The sequence below is a fragment of the Dromaius novaehollandiae genome, chromosome Z, assembly GCF_036370855.1.
Source record: "Dromaius novaehollandiae isolate bDroNov1 chromosome Z, bDroNov1.hap1, whole genome shotgun sequence".
NCBI classification, from domain to species: Eukaryota; Metazoa; Chordata; class Aves; order Casuariiformes; family Dromaiidae; genus Dromaius; species Dromaius novaehollandiae.
Window position 1 is genome coordinate 69225228 of NC_088132.1, and position 23421 is coordinate 69248648.

A 23421-nucleotide genomic window follows, 5' to 3' on the forward strand; every position below is an offset into this window, starting at 1 on the left:
GTTACTCGGGTTTTGCAATATTCAGCTGAACCTTGGGCTCCCATTAAAATATGTTGATGGGCATCAGATTCAAATACCCAGAGCCAGTCAAAGAGATTTTACCTGCTGCTGCTTTGGTGTAACCTGCCCACACTACCCAAACAGATCCAACATCAGTGTTTCCTAAACGCAACGCTGGATAGCAAACATCATGCTCTGCTCTAAACCACAGATCCTGAAGAAACTCCTCCCCACCCCGTTCTCCCCACTGAGGACGCAGAGAGAGCTCTAGATCTGCTTTAGCAGAGAGTAGATCTGAGGAATGTGAGCATCATTTCAGTCATCATCCTCCAAACAGCTCCTCACAGTGTCTGTCTGTTTGCCTATTAAGGGCTGGAGACTCCTATTTCGTTGGTAGAGATTCAAATGTTTCTCTTCTAAATGAAAAGCACTAGAAGTTATAAAACAAACTAAACATAAATGGCACGATCAGAAAACCAGATTGCAGAGTGTCAGAGGCATCCTGGTGTACCTATGACATGGACCTTGAGAGAATGATAAATGTTGTTATCCATGATGGCATTTCCTTGTCACCTTGCAATGAAGAACAGACTACATTCTACATAGACTGTTTATGAGCATGTACTTACACTTTAAATTTATTCATTAATTTGTTGATTATTGATTATCTGGCATTCAAAGATTTTGACAGTACATTTTATCTCCAAATTTGGAAATAAGTACTAACTTCCTGATGGACTTTTTCATACTATACACCCATATATTTGTATGTTTGTACATATATGTGGGCAGAAAATGACCACAAACAAAAAATCCCACACTTCTATCTTTAACCTGAAGTGGTGCCAAAAGTGAGGTTTTCAAAATTAACTGGGAGAAGTCAGAATTACTTGGGATCAGTTGGAAGCCAAAAGCATAATGGAGCTCAAAGCATATGTGTAGGCAAAGGCAATCCATTACCTTAACATTAAAGAATCTGGACAAAGTTCTAAAACTAGGACCACGCTTTCCAAAGCTGGACACAAGCCAGAGTCTCTGGGAAAAATTCTGATCAGACATTCAGCCTATATTTTGTTCAGCTAGTCAGGAAAAAGCATCTAACCATTCTATTTTTAAATGCTTAACCAAGACCTTTACATGTAAACAGGACAGTTTGGCTACCTTAGAAGAAGCTTCAACTTGAGAGTTAGCATCACACACCCAGGGTCCTTATGTCACCACTGCCATGTTTCAGGTCTCCCAGTGGCTCCAAGATAGTCATGGGTGGGGATCATAAGTAAACAGATCCCTTTCTTAAGTCTTTTCACTACTCCAAGAAGAAATACTACCTGGCTTCCATTCCTACAAAAACATATCTGGTCACCAAGACAGGTGGGATCATTTTCATTTTTATTTGGGCAAGCAGATTCCATCTTCAACTGCAATGTCTCATACAAGCCACTAGCATATGCATCTTAGTCTTAACTGATGCAGGCAGAGAGTTTGAACCTGCTACGTAACTTAAATATCAGCTTCATTTCTTGGCCACAGTAGTATGTTGTATGTTCAGAAGAAATATTTTTTGGTTTTTATTAGCAATTGAACAGGTAGTTGAACTGATTACTATACTGAAACATGTTAATGATTTTGCAGGGAAGATTCACAAAGTTATCACAAAGCTAACCACTCATACCATTTTGATAAAACCAGCTTCCTGATCCTGAATATTATGCCATTTTGGAATAACCTGAGAACCTTGAAAGTGTTCCAAAATGTGCTATGCAACATGAAACATGATTCTGCAGTCGATCAGTCTTTGTCAAATTTTTCAGATACCACACTGATACTATGGAAGATTACAGTTCTCCTTTACGACTTCGGCTGGTGTGGTAAAGTGGATGCTTCTGTCTACATTTTATGTCTATTCTCTGGTTAAACTGGAAATAGACTTGACCACTATTTGAAAACCACTATTGTGCAGTGATTGGCTTGATCTTTCAGTTCTAACACCAGTTGTTAAAAATTACGTTTTGTATGTACAACCCACAATGTAGGTCTAAATAGATCTTTTTATACTGCTGTACTGTATTGAACAGCAAGAAATCATTATAAAAAGAGAAAGAAGATAATAAACCATACTTTGGAGAAATCTGTTTTTAAACAGGTCAGGAATTCCCACAGTAATCCACTTTCCTCTAACCCTAACACAGGCATTTTACCTAGCTCCTTATCTGTCCCATTATCAGTCTCACAGTCCAGTAGTTTCCTCACTCTTCAAATTTCATCCATCTCACTGGTCTATCCTCCACCAGTTTGCCACATGGAGAAGCCTGGCTCCCTTTACACACAGGGTTAGATATTCAGACCTGCACATCCAATTGGTTTGGGGTGTTGGCTATAGCCCTATAGCACTGTGTAGTGATCTAGCAGATTTCTAGATGTCTGACTGTTCAAATCAAATGCTCACCACGTATGCACAAAGCAACTCTATGTTGCATATGCTATAATGTTCAGTGAGGCTCATGTCAGACATACTGTCTGCAACACAGAAGATCCCACTTACATACTCATGCATCTGTTGTTCCAGAATAGTGAATAGTTTTTAGAGCACCTCCCAATAAAGCTGACTAGAAAACCAGAGAAAAAGAAATGGAAAATTCCACATGTGTTTTTGTTGAAGTTTCATTTTCAGCTAATCCTTCAAAATGTAGTAAAAAAGTAATTGCACAGGCACAGTATATATAAACTTACCAGCCAATTCAGAACAGGTTTTCACAGGACTGGTACTTGCCTTATACCTGCAGGAATTATTCCTATTCTAAGCATGCCTCTATCCATTTCGCCTATGGGGTAGAACTAAAAATAGTTACCAAAGACAGTTTGTAAAAGCAAAATCGATTGCTTTAGCCCTACCCCCTAAGTCTTCACATGCAGAAAAATTAATTTTTTGCTCTTCTTTACCCAGTAGAAGTCACTCAAGTTACCTCTCCAATGTTAGTTCATTAGGGATTTATTTTGTGCTGGTTCTTAGACACTTCATAACAAAGAAAATACCTTTGTGACTAGACCTAATCTACAAGACCTTGACACTGCAGATGAAGCTTTATAATGACATTAAGAAACTAAAGAGAGCAGTTCATAATATAAGAGCTGACATAACTTTCATCTAAACCCTTTAACTATCATTCTATCTGGAAATTTAGGGTTCATCTTAACTATTGACAATAACATAGTATGGAGTCATCAAAGCCAGCATTAAAAATGATAGCACAGACAGCAAAAGCAGCCTAATTTCAACAACAGATTCCACTGAAGCATGGTTATAAATGAGTCAGCACTGAACTCCATAGTCTTGCAGTGAGATTGCTTGATTCACAATCAACCTGTCATAGAACATCTTAAATACAATACAGTGCAATTAGCTGAGATCATTTTAATATAAACAATTTTCATATGACCAAGATTTTGTCCCATGTCCCTCCTTTCTTCCCATATTTCCATCTTCAGCACTGACACAGAATGAAAGCAAGAAATATTCTCACTGGTGTAAATGGATAATCACTGATACTTTCTAGCACAGTAATTTTCTACTTTCAAGAGCCCCAGATTAGGAGACCTGTATTTTCTAGTGGGAGATCTCCAAACACTTTCCCATTCAATAAAACATGCTCCAACAAAGAGTGGAGCACAGCCCAAGCCAGCTTCCCATCAGTTTTGCTTGTAATTGTTTAAGAAATTATCATGTGGTAAACATTAAGCATCCACTTTTGCTCTTAAAATCATACCAAACCATCTTGAAGACATTTTCTTGGCTCAAGACAGTTGAGGCCACCAAGTGCGTCTGGGTTAGAAGCATAGACTATAAAATAGCCTTTAATTTGGCAGAAATGCTAAAGGCCAACACCATTAAACAGTACAGCCCATCAAGCATTTTTCTTGTATTAATTCTCTGGCAAAAAAGCAATGGTATTACTCAGAACTGAACTAATCCTGTGTTTACTAATTAAGCTTGGTTTCAGAATCAAGGGCACATTTATAGTCAAACTTCATTGAAGAACTTAATTTTAGAGAGACATTTTTGGATATATTATCCATGATAAATGAAAAAATACTGAGCAGTCATATACCCAGAAAAATGTAATTTCAACTGTCTTGGAACTATTTGTAAATTTGCAAAACATTTTTTTGTGGGAAAAGAGAACTAAGGGATAAATAAACAAAAAAAGAGTAATGATTATGCAGAAACTAGAACCGAGTCTCTCACACCGAAAAGCCACAGGATGCCCGGTAAGAAAAGGGGAAGTACCTCTGTATACAGTCTTTGTACCAGAGCCATTGCTCTGTGTAAAGTACCAAAAGTTTTGACCCAGTGAGAGGGTAGCAGTTTAGTCCGGTTGACTGGCTTGTTTGTGTCAGAAGAGGTACAATAATTCTTTGTCCAGAGAAATGGAACAGCTTCAACAAGAAGAGCAGACTTTATCCCTCACTTTCCTACTCTTTTCCTACAAGCCACTCTCCTGGGTGCTCAGAGATGTAGGTTTATATGCCTAGACTGAGGATAGAACAGGGTGGGGAGTTCCAGTGTCAGCATTTCTGGACAAAATTAAGTAAGACCTTGACTTCCTTCACTTTCTTATTGGAAGCTGTATCTCTAAAATCAAAGTCGTTTTCTTAACAATTGTTTAAAGAAGATATGTTGTTTGCCAGTTTTACAATTTTTGTAGCTTTCTGACTATAGAATTAGAATTATCTCCAGAATATTTGACAGATTGTTGTCATAGTGAAAAGGACTCAAAAAAGCAGGAAGGCCACTACAGCAGACAAACATGGATCCAAGCAAAACAGATGGCAGAGCCACATGAACAAATACGGTATGTTGGACCGTATGTATGTTTATAAAAGAATAATAACCAAAGTAATCTTTGGGTGATAATTTTAAAACTTTTATCTCAAATCTGAGTTTCTTGTGTGGATAAGTACATATTGCAAATTTGCCCCAGCCTCAACATGGCCAAGCTTGCCAGAAGACCCCTCCCACCCACTGTTTCATATAGACCAAATTATAAGAATATTAATTTTTTAAATCCTTTTCGATCTTTTTCAGTTCAGGAAGTATTTTCTTATAGGTAAACATTTTCAAAAAATCTTATTAAAAGTGTGAAGCTGAGGCATTAAATCAAAATGTGTACCTCCTCCAAAACAATTGCAACTCAGCCTGATTTTTAAATTGCTATCCCACACAGCCAGCTGCAGTCTTTGTTCAATTGCCATTATAAGGAACCTCTTATTGTGCCAAATCAATGGTCCATTTAAGTCCAGTGTTCTCTCTCTGACAGTGATGATAGAAGATGCTATATAGGAAGAACACAGGTGCAGTGCGTGACACTGCCAGTGATGCATTCCCTCATACTTCTCCAGCAGTATGATTAGGAATGTTAGAGGGAATGTCCATTCACTGCCTGTTTCGGACTTGCTGTCCATGATTTTGTCTGACCTCTTTTTGGATGTTTTTAAGGCGTGTGGCATTTACAGAGCTGCCTTGAGACCACCTTATATATATACATACATATATGTATATGTAGTATAGGCTGAAGATATCTCCACAGTACCTATGTAGTGGAGAAAGACATATGGGAAAAACAAGCCTTTTTTTGGCCCTGTGTAATTGTTAGTACCATGCTATTTAAAGCAGAGACTGCAGAAGTTGTTTAAAAGGTGCATAACATTTCACAGGTACTGTTGCCTCCAGCAAGATATCAATCACTTTTAGGATAATAAAAGGGCATGTGTCACAACTGGCAGTTCTTCATTTGAATGTCTTTGAAATGAGATCTGAAACTGTGCTGCTTTAGCGGCTGCAATTCCCAACTTGACAGGGCAGCTGAAAATAAACCCTCAAAGAGCAGCGATTAGTCCAGACTCTGCTTTTATCAACACATTTTCAAGGTCACTTAAATGTTTGCAAGTGTGTTTTTCCTCTTTCTTGAAGTGGTTTTTCCTCTTTCTTGAAGTGAAAAGCCAATCTCCAAACCTATCCTCCATATTCAGAGGATTCCCTATAAAGTCAAATATAAAGAGGAAAGAAAATACTAAGTGGTGAATGAAGTGGTGAACAGTTTTTATATCTGACAGAATTTTTGCCTGCAAGCATGTCAAATCTACTGCTAATTTTCTCTTACTTTGCATGAGTAGTCTTGTTTCGAAATGAAGAACTGTCTTGGCACTATAATACCTTTCCTCTTACTTTCCTAGTTAGTACCCACAAATCTATCTTTTTTTTTCTCCAGCAGAACTGTCTTTTAGCAGGAACAAACACTAACAACTAGAAGCAAGTTTCTCTTGCAATAGTTTTACACCTACACAACTACCAAGAAAGCTGTCCATAGAAAAGACATCAAAGAGAAAACCATTCTCACCACAGAGAAACTGGTCAGGAGATCTACAAGAAGATTCACTGAGGGAGATACATGAACAGACAGAAAAAGCATCAGAAGGCTCATAAAAAAGGAGAAAATTCACAAGAGTCCCAGATACCTGAATTATTAAATTCCTTATTACCAGAAGGCATCAAGGGTTTATTAATCTTTCCACTTTGTTCAAGCCAGACAACTTGTGCTTCTCAAGGTGAAGTTAGCTGTTACAGCTGAATCTAACGGCTTACTGCCACAAAAAATTGAAAGCTCCTTTCTTTCCCACTTCATCCCTCTAGTTCAAGCCAAATGTTCCTACTCTGGCCCTTGAACCCACTCTTGCACTTGTCAGAGCCAGTTCAGCTCACTAATGCATCAGAAAACTAGCCCAGTGCAGAAAGAGTGGATATTTTGCTCCTGTGCTAGCAAGCCAAGCAAGTGTCAAAATTGGTGCAAAGAAAGGGACAGCACAGCACAGCAGGAAAGAGGGGAAAGGGAAACAGGGAAGGACTTTTGCCTTTTGGCAGCAGTGAGCCACGAGATTACCCCAGCTGTAACACCTAAACACCTCCCCAGAGGTTTTAACTTAGAGTTGCAGATTTCAGCATGGCCAATCCTGCATATTTCAGTAAGGCCAACTGAAGCGTATAAAAGTCATCTATCACTTCCTCTACCATGACCTAAAATCACAATCTAGTCTGAAAAATAAAGAGATTTTAAAATCATGAGTTCTTTTATTGGCCTTCTGAGACTGTGCTGTTCATTCTACCAGTTGTTGTTTTTCTACCACCATCAGGAATGAGCTAATAAAAACACAAAACAAAACAAAACAAAGGCAAGATTTTCACATGCCTTGAGAAACCAGAGATTTGGGTGTTTTTTTCTTAAAGACCATGCTAAATATCAAGAGACCTATGGTAAAATACATAGTTTACAAGAATGCTCTTTCCACTCCACATTGTTTTCCATGAGAGGAAGCAAGCCAAATGATTTTTGCTGCTGGCCTTACCCGATTATACTGGGCTGAAGAAAGCTATACCTCCTGTTCTCATTTGGCCAGACCAGAAGCTTCTGTAAAAAGCAGTTTAAAAGAGGAGGGATATGAGCCAGGTTTTTTTTCTATTTCCTGCTTTTCATTTTTCTTCTCTTCTGCTGCTCCAGCCAGCCTCATACAAATCACATTAGTATACAAGTATATATTAATATACAACTGTGATGAGTATACAGTAGAATTGCTCTTGATTTGTATCAAACAAATGAAAATGAAGGCTATACATTTTAGGGGAAATCAAATATGTTTTTCTTTTTAGATTAGCATTCTTATAGCCTAACCTCCAGATGGTGAACAATTGTTTGCTAGACTCAACTGATGTTAGACAACAGCGCTACTTTTTAATTACATCTTTGAACACACAGTGTATTGAAGTGGAGGAAATGAGTTAAAGCTAAAAATTATTTATTGGATGAAGCATTTAGTATGAGACTGCAGACAATTATAAGAATGTCTGCTTCTAGACTGAAATGCAGAATCGCTCCATTAGCTTAGTGACAGAGATGGTCTGAGAAGGGATAGAGCAGCAGCAGTCTCTCACAGCATGCTTTCCTCTTTAATTAGTGAGATATCAAGCACAATCCAAGTATGTTTTATCAGTGACTTTACCCTAAATGAACCCTTGGTAGAAGCAGTTAAGAAACTTTACCACAGAACACAATGCATTTTGCATTGCAATTTATTAAAAGGAAAATATATTTTGGAACTAAGAGTTTAATAAATTTGGATTTTCTAGATTACATTTTGTGTAGACAACAAGTCAGTTAGTGAAATCAAAGGTTGTTCTGAATTTCATGGTATTTTAACAATATTCTGCATGCAAAATGCACTTCTTTAAATGCTTTTCAAATTCATAGATTTGCTATAGTTGCTAAAATTCCACCTCAAAATTGGTTAATAATTTGTCCCCACTTCTTCTGTAGAAGGCTATTCTAGATGTGATTTTAAAATCACTTTTATTTCCTGGACACATTTATTCACAGCCAGTTCATAAGTCGCCATGCAATTTAAGATTGTTTATTAGACTTATTCTCCCAATTCTGTTTTATAAGAAGTGAAGATACAGAAGCAGGTAAAGCAAATTTCAATACCACTAAAGGCAAAAGCTTAAAGGACCAGAATTAGTCCTTAAAGAAAATATATATTCTTAAAGAACCAATAGACAGAGCAGATACAGGGTAGTAATGGAAGAGGGGAATTGGTTTGGTGGATCTGAGGAAGAGATTCTCCTATAAGAATCTACGAGTCATGAATTTTATTTGCCTTTAATTGTAATTTTAGGAATGACTGAGTGACACTGATCTTAGTTATTAGGTGAACCTCTTCAAATTAATTTAAAGGTTAGGAAATTAACTGTCTTATAGAAAAATGCAGTTCTGAAAAGTTTTCTAGATTTATTTTAGACATTGTATATATAGAGGGAAGTCTGAAACAGAAAATGTCATCGGAATCCTTTTGAATGTCAGAGGGGACAGGAGATGATTTGGGTAGAGTAATGGGGTTGTGGGCACCCTCTCCCCTAATTAGCTCACACAGCATATTTGTTTCCTTGTGCAATGCAGACAAAGCACTGTATCAAGCTCAGGGAACTGGCATTCATATTGATTGGATTATGGCCAAGCTTCTCCCATTTTCTTCTGTTTCAGAATAGATCGGGAGAGAGAAGATTTAGAATTTGTTTATCATAATGAACTGGAAGTAGTATATCACTCCCTAAGCCAGGGGTGATTAATTGGCTCTCTTGACCTTGCCATATACACACAGGCACAAATGATCTTATCAGCCCTGCAGCACATACTCCGAGGGCACTGCACACGCCAGCATGATAGAGACTCCAGGGACTATCGTTCTCGCCTTTCCCCCAGGGACTGAGTTGCGGACCCCCTTTTTTAACATCAGACTTCTTTCTCCACTGCCCAGCTGCTGGGAGAAGTAGAAAAATCCCCTCTTTGAAGTGTTCCTGACATCCTAATCAACCAGGGCTTAAAGTCATGATGGGCACTTGATTTCCTTGCTTCCCTTCCCTTGCTCAGAGGGGCATTGAGAGGGCCATTGGTTCCCAGCACCCGTTCTTCAGGGAGACTCTAGAGTTACACCTCTCTTCCCTTTCTGCTCACTGTGTGTTTGAGAGGAGGAGACAAGCTGAGAAGCAGGGCTGCAGACCTTTACATGGTGGTATATAAGTGAAAAGCAAGCAAAAAGCATACTACTTAAAAAAAATTTTTTTTTGCATTTCTTATGTACTGACACTGCTCAGTTTGTCCAGCCCTACTGATGACCTTGCCTTTTAGAGACTATTTGTAGACTTAAGGAAATGAAGAGGAGGTAGAAATGGAATTTCCCTTTTTTTAAAGGTCATAAATCATCTAATTATAGAAAATGCCATTTGGGCAATGGAACTCCACCTTCCAGAATGACTTTATAATACACATCTATTCCAAATGTCAACTTTAAGCTGCCCTAAAAACTAAACTTCATAAACTACCTTTTAACTTACGTTAACTGTTTCGTCTGATTAGGTATTTCCTCTTTCCCATACCTACAAGCTGGTGAGAATTCTGGTGGGATAAATACAGCGTTGCAGCAGGTCTGCTCAGCAGGAAAGGGTGTTAGAGGTATGAAGCCATATAAATCAAAGAAAGCAGCTAACCAACATTGCTTGGTACCAGTAACTGAGTGAGGCAGCCCTTTCACATACTGCTGCTCATAACCCTACTCCTGCTAACTCCAGGACAGGAAACCTGCGCCTAATCCCTCTGCTGTTCTCTGGAAACTAGGGAGAGCCCCTAAGCAGTACACAGCACTCCTTCATGTGAATGCAACCAAAATGATTGGAGCCATCACTAGAAGACTTGAGAATTTTACTTCCAAATAATACATCTCTAACAAATTTGAAAGTTACTTTCTGGTAGCTATGTCTGTACCAGTATGTCTGTGCCAGTATGTCTGTGCCAGATGCTGAAAAATATTAATTCACATCACAAAGAATCATAAGGTCAGCTTCAAAACTATGTATCAAAAATAGTACACTTTGAAAACATTTTATTGGCCATCTGTTTGTGCCATGTAAAAGTGAATTCAAGTTTTGTTTGATAACCATAAAGGTGAACAACTTCCATTACTACAAATAAATGTGGGGTTCCTTACAAAAAAGCTCATGACTCTGAAAACAGATGGAGCTTTAAAAAAATTCACACTGACCTTTAATAAAATTGTGTGTGTGGGCCACACAGCTAAAGTGACTCTCCAGAGAAATATTGCTGGGGAAAGTCACAGTTCTCATCCTGGCTTCCTCCTGGCAAGCTGTAATATACTTCTTTCTCCCTCAGTTTATCTGACAGTAATATGGAAAAGATATTCTGAGACTCTGACGAAAACAAGTGTGGAGAATGCAAAATGTCAGCAGTGCACTTGGCACATCCTAGAGAAATCAAAGGCCATGAAACCTTCTACAGTGGACTTGCAATCTAATTCAGATGCAAGAAGAAACAGTGCATCAACATACAGAGAACTCAGTAAACTTAAATATATCAGATACAAGACAGGAACCATACATTGGTATGTTTTTTAAAAATAATATGTGAAGGAGTTAAGGAAGCTGCATGGTACATGGACCAGGATTATTAAGAATAATTTAAAACACAGCAAGAATGCTTACTCCTGTTCCAGGCTTCACTGGGCACCTCAGTGTCCAACTTCAGCCAGGAAGATGTGTAACAGGTTGGAGCGTCTGCAATGAGCCCTGTAGACATACCCATAGATATCATGACTGTGATGAGGTGAAATGGGGATAGAAGACAATTGTTCAATTCTACTGAGTTTTTATACAAAACAAAAAGGTAAGAGATTTTTGTTCATTAAGACTAAACTAGAATAACTCTGAGATCATTTCAGCATGTTTCTTACTGATACCTGGGTAAACTTTCCTGTGACAAATATAAATGTAGTTAATGAGATTTTAAAGCACATGTTTCTGAGCCGTTCTTTTAATTACATTACACTGGCTTTGAATGTGACCTTTAAAAGTCATTCCCTACTGACTCCTTCCTTTACAATCATTTAAGAGTTACTATCTACTATTTAAAAAAGAGAAAACCTTACGTTAAATGTTAACCAGAAAATAATGTTCCCTGTACCCTTCTTTACGGAACCTCCCAGGACTCTAGTGTCCCTTACCGAAGGGGCTAAACTGAGGTATAAGGAAAGTGGGAATTTTCTACAGGTCCCCATTAAGAAAGAATAGAAAGCCTCATATCAACAGATCTGCAGCCAGACCCAGTGGTCATTTCTCTCATTAACATTTAGAAACACCTTTAGTCTCAGCCTTCAAGTCCTTAGTCTCAGTGGTATTTGGATCCGTTTGCATCAGGACTGAATTTAATATGGAAACATGTCATCTGTGTTGGCTTATCTCTTCACGATCTGTTGACTACGACAAAATACCCTTGCTGGGTTTATTCCTCCCATGCGTGCTTTGTGAAAGCCCTTGCCTTAGCAATTGCATAAATATATATTATTGAACAATTTATATAGATCATCATTCAAATTTACTGAAAGTGGAATACTGTAAATGGCCTAATAGAATAAATTCTTTCAAAGATATTTCATTCAGTCTCATAGACTTCAGTTCATTAAAAATAGCAGGGATGAGGGAACACAAAAGTATATGTCCTAGCAAAAGTGCACGATAACATAAACAAATGGAGAGCGTCAAGCTGAATAAACTGACCAGAAGTGAATCCCTCATCAAGGCAGCACTCAGAAGCAAATATGACAATATTTGTCCTGTCAGAGAAAAACTATTACTCCTCAGCCAAGCCAGTGAAAAAGATTGTGTGATTGCTCATCTACTTCAGGGAAAAGTCAGGTTTAAATAGTTTCTCTTAGTTTGGACTTTTTCAGGTCTTCTGGCCTTATTTCATGTTCTGTACCAGGGGTCTTGCATATCTCCTCACCTCAAAGTGCTCTGATTCATTGCTCTTAGAGTCGGTTATTAGTACATATAATCTGGTGTTCCACACGGCACCTACAGAAAGTTACTACTTCCTCCCTAACTTCTGCAAGGGGGAACTTTTTGGACAAATGAGTTAGGAGGTTTCTTTTAAATATTTACTATCTTGTGACAGCTAATTTCCATATAGAATTACTATTTTTTTCTTGATTTCTACTTTTTCCTGTCCTTTTTTTATTCTCAAATGGCATAAATTGGTAGAAATCATCATGTATAAAGTGCATTTCTCCACAATATTTTTCACAATAAGCTTGTATCAGTATAAAATTTCTATCATATTTTTTAGAATGTAAGGATATATATTAAGATCTTCACCAGCTGGTAAAGCCACATATACCTCTAGTTTGTTCAGGCTGGGTATTACCCGTCAATATTTGCTGTCATGGAAATGACCCACATCCATTGCAGAAAATTGTCAGACCATAACTTTAAAATATATGTATTTGATTTAGCTACCTTTTATTGGCTTTGGATCAAATGAAAAGGATACTTAAACACTAGACGTATGTTCTGATCTCTCTTTATAACACTTACTTTCTAGTGTAGCTATCACATGCAATGGATTGACAGTTTGCATACCTAATTACTGACAAGCCCTAAGACTCTTCAAACATTTTTTATTCAGTGGCAATGCCATTGTTTGACATAAAACTCCAAAATCAATTATCATATGATTTATACTACTTCAGCAAAGGATCAAAGCTTTTTATCTGGCTTATAATTAACCAGTTCCAACCTAAGGTAAAAAAAAAAAAAAAAAAAAAAAAAAAGACACTGTAAATACCAGAAGTACCTAGCAGCAAGCCAGCTTTTTATTGAAAATAGCTTGCCTATTTTGCAATAAATGATGCTGTTTCTAGAAAACGATGTTTCATTTCTGTAGTATCAAGGCCCTTTTTACTCAGAGTGGATGGAAATGAGTTTTCCTGTCCTGAAAAGCATTTTGAATTTCCATAATATATGGCCTTCCTTTTCTTTTGTTCTGCACAGTGAAACTGAAATCTTTGGATTTTCATGAACATGACAGAGAAGGAGCACATCAGGCCAAAGGAGACAACAGTTCTTTTGGACAGTAATCTAGCCATGAGTGCCCTCAGCTCGTATGCAGAGAATGAACTCAAGCCATGGCTTTGCCTGATCTCCTGTGCCAAATTTCAGGAGAAACTCCCAAAGTAGGCCACAATAGACCAGCTGTGTCTACTGCAGCTTTTTGCATTGAACAGTTAACTACTCAAACCCAGAAAAACAAGGATTTGACATGGCAGCATCAATTTTCCTGCAATAGTGGCAAACAAGATTTCTGTTCTAAGAAATGTCTAATTATTTTAACACAGCAGAAAATAAAGAAAAAATGCTGTCACAGTTTCATAGCTTAGTGCGTTAACCTCCCAATGGGAAAGACGAAGTTTGATGTTTCTATGCCAGATGAAAAACAGACTTTTACTTCTATCACTCAGCCTAAATTAACGTTGTAAGTGCTAGTCTGTCTGCTCCAGGCAAGGGGCATTGCAATTTTGACCAGAAATGTCTCCCTAGAGCAGAGAGTTTTCCAAGAAGGTTCAATGGGAATTGGCAATACAGAGGTGTCCATTTCAGTGATTTCTCATCTTCTGAAAAACAAGCCACTTTATTACAAAGCTTCCAGCTGTCTCAGGAAGTGTAGCTAGAATTTCTGCTTCCAGCAGGTGTTCTGCTTGGATGACTAGGAAGGAGGCAACTCACCAGGCTGGCCTACACTGCAAAAACGGGGCAGCCACAGAAGTTATCCTCACAAAGGATCACTCTCCTAGGCCATACAAAGGGTGGGTCTGGCAGAGCAGGCTTACGTGCAGCCAGAGTATACCTTCTGGAGGCTGGTATACTGCCAGCCACACCTGGGCAGGCTATCCTCAGGTAGCCTTTGGGCTGTCCCCAGGACAGTCAGATGGCAGATGATAGGCACAAACAGATTCTGGATTCTTTGAAGACTGGCCTTAGAGAGAAACACGGATATAGCCAGTCTATTTACTGATGCTTAAATCAAAAACTACTCCACCTCAAGAAAAGAATTTCAATATGACAAATTCATTCAAAAATAAAATAATTCTATGTGAAGATCTACATGGTTTCTCTAGCACAATGAGTCTCAGCTCCAACATGCCTCCACACTAGAAGGTGCGATCTGACTCAGTTATGTTTAATTAAGCATTGCATATGACAATGTGTATGTCAGCTTCAGAACATATCTTTCTATTGCGCTCATCACTGCAGTACCTACCTGTGTGACACAAATATCGGTACATGCCCTTCCTGGTAGATTAGACATCTTTGTGTAGATGTTCAAACGGGCTGTTGATTGAACAGGACTTTATTTATTTTCATGTCAGTTCCCTATAATGAGGAAATACACTCAGGGTATTTGCTTTCCTTTTCTTTTTTCACTGCTCTGCATTGTAAACAATATGTATTCACTCATTTTATCAGTATATCTATTTCCCTGTCTCATTTGAGAGCTCTGTCTGTATTATATCTCTCAATATTGGCAGGTCAGCTGTGCATTGGTTTCATGAAAACTCTTTTTACACTGCAATAATCCACAACAGAAGGAGAATGGAAAATACAGCTAAAGCAGATTTACCTTTAGATAAGTCTGGGAAATTATGCTCCTAATAGCACCAAAGATCCTCCGTCAGTCTACCACAAATACCACTGTAAAACATACGTCCAAGTCGATATGGCAGTAGTCTTACCAGCATTTTTGTCCTTGTTCAACCACAAGTAAAATGTAAAATAGGCCTGTTGCAGGTTAAACTGAATACAAAGCTAGGGCTGGGAGTACTTTTCCAAATGCATCATATTTCTTTGGAAACATGGAAGTTCGGATAGAATGATATGAAGCATCATCAGAACACCTAGTGCAAACCAAGCTGCTGGGGCCACAAGTCGCCTGGCCAATCTGTCAGCCTGTCTGCCTGCCTCCCGCTCAGCCACTCAGCCTGGTCTCCCAGACACCCTGAGTTGCTCCGTCCCTGAGAGATGGGGCTCTGCAGCCTCTCCTTCCAAAAGAAAGGAACTTAAGTTACATTGGCATCTATAAGGAGAACTGAATTTTCCTTTCTTTTAAAGAACTGCTTTGAGGACCATTTTCACTATGAGAACCAAGCCTCTCCCTTGAACTCGGTTTAGGTCGATGTGACAGTACTGGCAACCAAAAGGCTATTCTGGATTTCAGACAGATATAATGGGAATGTATGCCATAGCCAGGTTGTTGGGAGAGAGTGGGAATAGATTTAAAACAAGGTATGATAAATGTTACCGACTAGATGGACACAATCTCTGTTACCCTTCCTTCCCCGCATCCATGCACATTCATACTGCTTTGATCTGTACAAAGAGCTGACTTGTGACAAGAAGAGATGGGATTTGGATGGGTTTGCAACATAAATTCTCAAAGAGGGAAAGGGACGCTCACCAAAACCATCATGTTGTGCCATGTTTTATAATTGCATATCTGCTGCCTTAGAATAAACATTGCCAAACTAGTGCCCATAATAATTTAACTACTACTTCACTACTACAATTTACTCTGACCCCCCCACCCCAAAAAATAAAACAAAATTTGAGTTCATGACAAAATCATTTACAAGACAATTAGTCAGCTTCTAACGTTTCCCCTAGGTCTCTGCTTATTAGGCTTTTATGTCAGAACATGGGACTAAGGCAAAACTTACTGATGCATTTCAGAATTTCTTACCTGGAAAGGTCATAACATGCAATAAGATCATAAAAGTCATTGCTGGAAGAAAAGTGCCTTGAAAATTTTATACAGTCTTGTGCAAACAAAATGTGGTTCCCTGGCTCCCTACATATCTTTAAGCTTCCTCTATCTCTCGTTATACATTAAGTCAGTATTAATATTAACATTGGTATATTTCTTATTTTTACTTTTAGAGCCACTGAAGAACTTGGAAGGTACAACAATTTTACTTCAAATAAATCATTACCAATAATAAAAGATCCAGATGACCATTTCCTGTCCTGGAGATGAAGCCATAGCAATGAAGCCACATACTACATGCTAGTTTTCTCTTAAGTTTTTGATATGATTGATGGTTTAAAAAATATACTGTAACTATTGGAATAAATGGAAGCCATCAAACCAGAAAATGTTTAGGCCACATCCTTCAGACTGTAATCATCTGGCCCCTGCCCAAAACTTAAGTCTTACTATGTTTGTGCTATAGAAAGTCATTGAGAGAGCTGGCAAGAAGTGACTGGATGCAGTAAAACTGAAGATGTGCAGGTTGTGGAGATCCGAGAGCTCCTTGGAACACTTCACAAAAAGGCAAAAAGGGTGTCTTGGTTTCTTCTTCCTTAGTCTCTATCTTGGGGCTTTTCCTTCTGGGCAGGTACAATCTGGCCTTCCACCAGTATAAGGACCTGCTTTTAAAATGTGAAGTTCTATACCTGTTATAAAAACTTTTATGAAATCATAAGGATGGAGACTGCCACTGAGAACTGCGAATGGTATCAGGCAGGTTTAAGCAGAACGATGGTACGCAGTGACACCAAGCCAGCTCTGTGGCTGTGACACCCTGAGCTGGTGCAGCCTATGACCCAACGGCATGGCAGTAAAGTGGCAGCTCAGGAGCTGTATAAAAACTGGGTCAAAACGGCGTCAGACCTGAGCCACTCATGTCTCCTTCTCAGCTGGGCAAATTAGCTCAGCAGTGGTGCCAAACTACCCCACTGAACAGCTTTCCATTCCCCAGTTTAGGCTATTTCCACTGTGTCAGACATCTCTGCTGAGCTGTGGAGAGGCCTCCAGTTCTGCTTCAGCGGGGAGAGAAATATCCCATATGCAACCAAGGGTCAAATTCTTCCTGAACTGTTTACAGTCAGCTAACATCAGAGATACATTTGTTCCTTTTTCCATCCAGACTGAGTTGTGGGTTGTTTTGTAATGTTGCTGACAAGCACTTCTAGCTGTTACATAACAAACTCTCTTTCTATCATTAAAAAGCAAATTTAAAAAACACAACAAATTTCCTCTCTGGGTATATTGTAACACAAGCATACAATTTTATTTTCAAAAACTAAGAAGGAAACTCCTTCCTAGACTACCTCCTACATTTTTGTTAAGTTGTGGACTTAACTGCCTAAGACTAATCAAAAGAAAGAAAAGAAAATTGTAATATTTTGAAAAAGTGCATAGCATGCCTGTGAGACAGGTAGTTTCTTATGCAAAAGTTTGCCAAAGCACAGGCTGCAGTTACCAGAGAAGACAAAACAAACTCTAAACAGAACAATATGTCTAGTTAGTAAAATGCATTATTAATAGGAACAGCAAAGGAATAGCAGGCAAAACTCCATGTAAAATGGAGGTTGTTGCTTGGGAAATCACAGCAGTTCCCCCGGCACTTCAGAGTGCACTCCTGTTTTAGAGCATTGCACTAGGACAGCAGTCAGCTGCAGCTCTGTGAGAATTAGTGTGTGCTAAAGCTAAAACATTAGTTGTTTGCATTACAGCGTACAACTAGACAGAAAAATTCAGCCAGATACAACCCTGTGTTTTAAACCAGACAGTTATGGCCCAAATTGATCTGTCCAGCCAGATCTGGTCCCAGTGCTGTGTAGCCATTTTAGCTCACTGGTTATAAGCTCCTTGCTTACGCTGAAGATCATTTTTGAGGTAAATCTTCACACCTGTGGATCTGGAGCATTTACCTGCAAGTTTTCCCATTGGATAGGATACATGCTTTGCATAGTTTTTATTTCTTTGACTCAGAGAAATTACAGCCTTCTTTTACATTCACATCACAGAAGTCCTCAGTGTAGTCAGCGCAAATCAGATCCCTTTGAAATCAAGAACTTTTGTCACAGATTTATTTTTGTTTATCTTTCCATGAATCAACTCATGATCCAAGACTAGACTCTATGGGTCGCTGTTCTAGCCTATCACTAGTCATCTGAACCAACGTAAATACGTTGCTTTAATGATGAGGTTATCAGAGGCTTCAGAGAAAAACAAGAACATGGCTGTAAACATCCTTGCTGAGGAACAGATGCCATAATTTCTAGTGGAAGTTTTTTTCTCTCCAATACTACTCCACCATATCAATTGTTTTTTCTTTCTTTCCTTGTCAGTACTACTCAATGCTCATGTTCCAGCTATGATTACTGTTACCACTAGGCTATCATGCCTTTGGTGCCTTTTTGGAGTCCTGCCTGGTTGAATCAAGTTCCTTCCTTTTGTCACTTAGACTCCCTGCCTTACTGAACAAACATTTGGATTCTTATTGTCCACACCCAACTTTCTATTCCAATTTGGTAGGAATATTTCTCTAACTGCATTGTTTTTCCAAGGCATACGACATTAGTACTTCTTTACTGTACATTGTACTATTCCTCAATATTCCTCTATCTCATGCCAAATCTTCCTTTATTCAAACTTCACTTCCTCTATTCTAAAGCCATGGGCAAAGAATTACAGAAGCAATCCACTTGTTTCCACCATTTCTTTCAAAACTATCCTTATCTATTGTTCAGTCCAAGAAGATTAGTTTCTGGGTAGTATTTTTCTTTGACTCCTTAGTTCTTTACCATATGCCAGGAGTTTTGCTTTATAGAACAAATGCCTGGAGAAATTTTGGTCAACTGGTGTAAAACAACCATGGAGATACAGGACTGGATGGTAAACTACTGTGTGGAAGGGAAAAGATTACCACATCGTGAAATATCTCAGCTTAGATTAGGTATGGAATTAGATAACATTCTTTTCTTTAAAGGTATATATAAGACTTGGTGGACTGTTTGGTGTCTATTCCTTTTGTAAGACTACAGAAGGTTTCTTGATTTGAACTCAACATAAATTTAAAAAAAAAAAAAAAGAAAAAGTCCTGCATTGACAGGCAAAGTTGAAAAAAAGTGTTTGTCCACAATTTAAATTCTGCACAGTCATAATACAAAATCACTGGACAATGCAGATCTATATGATATGATCATTCTTCTTCCTTTGATCAGAATTAAAATAAGGAGATTTCAGCCATGATTCGACTTCAGTGTCAACACTACTATATTAACACAACAGGAACTATTTGTTCTTCTCCTTTCTTTCATTTCAGACTGTCTGCAGATCTGAGCATACGTTCAATTTTTAGCTCATGTTCTGAATATCTTCACAATACGGGTGAAAGATGATTTGCTAGCCATTTCACATTCCTAGTGAAATCCTTTGTATAATAGATGTCATGGACCCTCTCCGCAGACCCACTAAATCAGCCTCCGTCTACGTGAACGTGATTCACTTTTTTTCTGTTTTCTCAGCACACAAATATTTTGGTCCCCCTACTGACTGCACAAATCAGAGCGCTTGCTCAGGCAGTTACGTAAAAGGAATTGCCCATGAGTCGACAACTAGTGATTGATTATGGAGGGGATCATTACTGGGGAGCGTGGGTATGTGGAGAAGAGGAATCACTGCGGTATGTCTAGGGGAATGACAAACCTCTCCGTTAGCGCTATTATTCCTGGCTACGGGAACAAATCTTTAAGCTTTTTCACTTAGGAGAATTTAAACACTATTCGAGAGAATCTATTTTGAATTGGAAACTGGCATCATTCCTAGTCCGTCTTAGTAGCCCGGAGGTTAGAAAGTTATGCCAAAGGTACATTTACCCACCCCAGGTGTGCCAGACACAGGGTAGATAGGGCACAGAATGTTTTAGCTTTGCTGTTGTATAGCAGGCTTTCAAATACATCTCTGTTTGAGTATTTGCCATATAACACAAGCTAATTCCTGTACCCAGAGACAATGAATATGCAGCTCAAATCATTAACAGCAAAATCCATCCTGGAGCTGAAAGGCAATTAGGTTTTTCAAGATCATCCCACCCTTTAATTTTTGCCAAAATAAACACTTCACTGTGAGGAAATCCATACGTTGTTTACACTGTATAGAACACGCCTCTTTGGCTGAGCAGGGCCATTGGAAAGAGAGAGCATGAAAACCTTAAAATTGGGCAAGTCAATTAAGTAAGTTAACTAAGTGCAAAGATCTGCAACTGGGGCAGAAGTACTGCAGGCATTGGTTCAGGCTGGGAAGTGACTGGCTAAATAGTAGCCCTGCTGAAAATGACACAGGGACAGGAAAAAGCCCTAAGCAATCTGTGATTTTCCTATATAAAAAGAAATACAATATGTTGGCTATGTCACCTCATCAAGGTCCATGTACTTTTTGTGCAGAAGCCAGAAAGTAAAATAAGTGTTTACACAAAGGTTGTTCTACAATCACACTAACTGTAAGTATACAGAGCTTCTATATATTTTTAGGCTCCTTCTGCTTAGGGTTAAGGAAGTTTTAATACCAATTCAATGACAGAAAGACTGAACTGAGTATTTTTCTTTCATTTATGGGGACAAATGAACATGACTATGGTAGAGGTTGTGAGCTTTGCCATGGAATAATATGTAATTCAGGCTTTCTTCAATGAAATATAGCAGTAATTCTACCTATTTCTCTGATTCATCCTCATCTTTGACACACATTTCAATGTTCTAATCATTAAAAGATGACAAAGCTTAGCAAACATTTCATTTTAGATAAATACTTCTGACTCGATGAAAATCTTTTGCTTAGCCAAATGTCTAGCTTAATTGGAACGATAATATTTCCATGTTTGACAGGTTTTTGCTCTCATGATAGAAAATAACATGAAATTCCATGACTGTAAACCAAATCCTCCGGTCTTTCCTTAATTGTTATCTGTCAATGAGTATAACTAAGAAAGACTGAAAAAAAGCCTGAGTAATTTAAAGGTTATTTTTATGTAAATAATAGAGTGTAAGTTATTGGTAATGTCCTGTACTGTATTTGGCTGTGAAATGATACATGCATGTAACAATATGGCAAAATATCAGATTCATGTGATTGTACTGTTTTGTTTTCTTACCACTGTTACTTAATAATAAAGATGAGGCAAAGAACTCATATTTTACTGCTTTGTAAAATTAAATAACTACATGTAATTTAGTTCCTATTGCTTCTATCTTATGGTCTGTATGCATTTTACTTCTTTTTTATTGTCCCAGTTCAGTGGCTAGTGCATTACTCAGTTCAAAGGGGGAGGGATATGCTGAAAAAGGTATTGCATTAATCTTTCTGTAAACAAAAGGGGGTATGGAGATTGAGATATAACTAATCTTTCTTTGTTATGCATTTGAGATACTGACTGATGAGATAGAGTTTAGGATCTCCAGTGTGTAACAGGGAAATTGATGATATCTTTCCATTTCTTCTTTTTTATCCGAGATGAACATAAGCAAGCATTGCTGTGCATACAACCCATGTTGGGAAAACAATAAGAAATGTTGTTAGACCTACAAATCCAGAAACAATACAGCAAAAATCTATCAGCACTTTACATGCACATACAGATCATCCTTTGATCTCTAGAACATTTGGGTAATATTGCCTGTCCTATACTGAAACACCCAATCATTACATCAGTCCCAGGCTACAGTCCAAAATTTGCATTAGGATACATGGTGAATGATGGAGTGAGTATGCTGAGTTTAGAAGCTGACTTGCCTTTGTTTCCCCGTAAAACATTGTGAAACTTACTCCACTTCATGCATATGAATTTGCATGTGAATTTGGCCATTGCTCTTAAACATATATCAACTTAATACACAAAGGATTGGTCCCTGACCATATGAGGTTCAGGCACATCACCTATACAGCCTTTTCAGGTTTAAAGATACGTTGACATGTCGCATTTCCCTTCTTTGGGTATACAGTGGAATACATCCCCCTTACAGCATTTCAGTAGAGTTCAAGTCTACATGACGTGATTTCTTAGGGGACCCTTTCTAGTATGTATCTCCAACTGCTGGTTCAAATACAGAAGTCAAAGCTGCTTAGTAGTATGGCTACTGGCTTGCAGAAGAGCTTCTGCTCAGTGATGGCACATTTTATATATCCATGCAAGCTACAGCATTTACCCAGTTACCCAGCATCACAGCACAAGGAGCTGCAGCATCCCCAGTGGCCTGATAGGAATATGAAAGCAGAGACAGCAGCCTTATAGGAAGCAGCCTTTTAGGAAAAAAGGAAACCAGAAGTTTGCACAGCTGGTTTCCTAGCTGTGGACCAGGCCAATTTCCCCATAGCTTCATCTCGATACTCTGTCTCACACCATAGAAACACTTCCACGATACATAGGGCTCAGGAGCAGCCCAAAGAAGCACGGGGAAGCTCACTCACCATGCTGAGGAAATACCCTCTGGTGTAAAGGCAACAGCCAGCAATTGAGCTGTTTGGACATGCTTCTTCATACCAGTTACCAGAGAGCACTTACATTGAAGATTCCCACTTTGATGTCAGTCCCAAGCATGTAGACAAGCCCAAAGGAAAAAGTGCTGAAAATGACACATTATCCAGGCTTAGTTGAATATCATATGGAACCAAGCGGGTGAATTCTGCCCTCTGCTAACATTGGTGAAATCCTTTTCTCTTCTGCAAAAAAAGTCCTCTTTGCTGAGTTAATTTGGATTTTATAGTGAGTGTAAAGTTTAAAGGTTTATGTCTTTTCCTGAAATTATATTTAGCTGGGATGAGCGGCATAAAGTTTGTTTATATGCCTCTCCTACAATTCTGCAACTGCTGTTCTTCTGTGAATGCTCAGAGGGGGAAGGGTATCCAGAGGCCTGCACCACAGATGAGTTGAACTTGGTCCAAGCACAGGCAAAGGGGGGACAATACTACTCACTGTTAACTCATCAGATTTCGAGTGACATGAAGCAAGGCTGGGAGCAACAGTATCCCAAGAGAGGCATCCAGGAGAAACAACAGCTCCTAACTCTCAAATTCAGTGGGAGTTTCAAGCCTCTGTTTGCAAAGGGCAAAGTACCACGGATACACTGATGAGTGATCTTGATTCTTTGCCACGCTGTGTCTCCCAGATAACTTTTAATCACATGCTTCACTGATA

At 38.6% G+C, this 23421-nt stretch overlaps 1 long non-coding RNA gene across 4 annotated transcripts in view; it reads right to left on the reverse strand.

The window, feature by feature from the left end:
- LOC135324782 (uncharacterized) overlaps positions 1–22934 on the reverse strand; it is a 142931-nt gene extending 119997 nt beyond the window's left edge. For 3 of the 4 annotated variants that reach the window (XR_010386036.1, XR_010386037.1, XR_010386035.1), the window contains exon 1: positions 22789–22934. This is a non-coding gene — a long non-coding RNA (uncharacterized LOC135324782). Of the gene's footprint in view, positions 1–22694; positions 22716–22788 lie in introns of those variants that run through there. The other variant, XR_010386038.1, reaches the window with a different exon arrangement.
- Positions 22935–23421: the final 487 nt, after the last annotated feature.